This window comes from Galeopterus variegatus, unplaced genomic scaffold (assembly GCF_000696425.1).
Source record: "Galeopterus variegatus unplaced genomic scaffold, G_variegatus-3.0.2 Scaffold1328, whole genome shotgun sequence".
Taxonomy (NCBI): domain Eukaryota; kingdom Metazoa; phylum Chordata; class Mammalia; order Dermoptera; family Cynocephalidae; genus Galeopterus; species Galeopterus variegatus.
Genome location: NW_007727439.1, coordinates 313,822 through 314,372, shown reverse-complemented (window position 1 = coordinate 314,372; position 551 = coordinate 313,822).

Below are 551 nucleotides of genomic sequence, written 5' to 3'. Positions count from 1 at the left end.
AGACCAATAGCACTAAAAGAGATTGAAGCTGTTATCAGAAGGCTCACAACAAAGAAAAGCCCAGAACCAGATGGTTTCACAGCAGAATTCTACCAAACATTCAAGAGGAATTAACACCAATTCTCTACAAAATATTCCAAAAGCTTGAAACAGAGGCTATTCTCCAAAACTCATTCTACGAAGCAAGTATCACCCTCATACCAAAACTGGGTAAAGATACAACTAAAAAAGAAAACTACAGGCCGATATCCTTATTGAATATAGAAGCAAAAATCCTCAATAAAATACTAGCTAGCAGAATACAGCAACACACATGCAAAATTNCATATGATCATCTCTATAGATGCTGAAAAAGCATTTAATAAAATTCAATACTCATTCATGACAAAGACTCTCTACAAGTTAGGTACAGATAGAAAGTATCTCAACATAATTAAAACCATATATGTTAAACTCACTGCCAACACCATCCTGAATGGGGCTTAAGAAAAGGAACTAGACAAGGATGCCCACTCTCACCACACCTATTCAACATAGTGTTGGAAGTACTA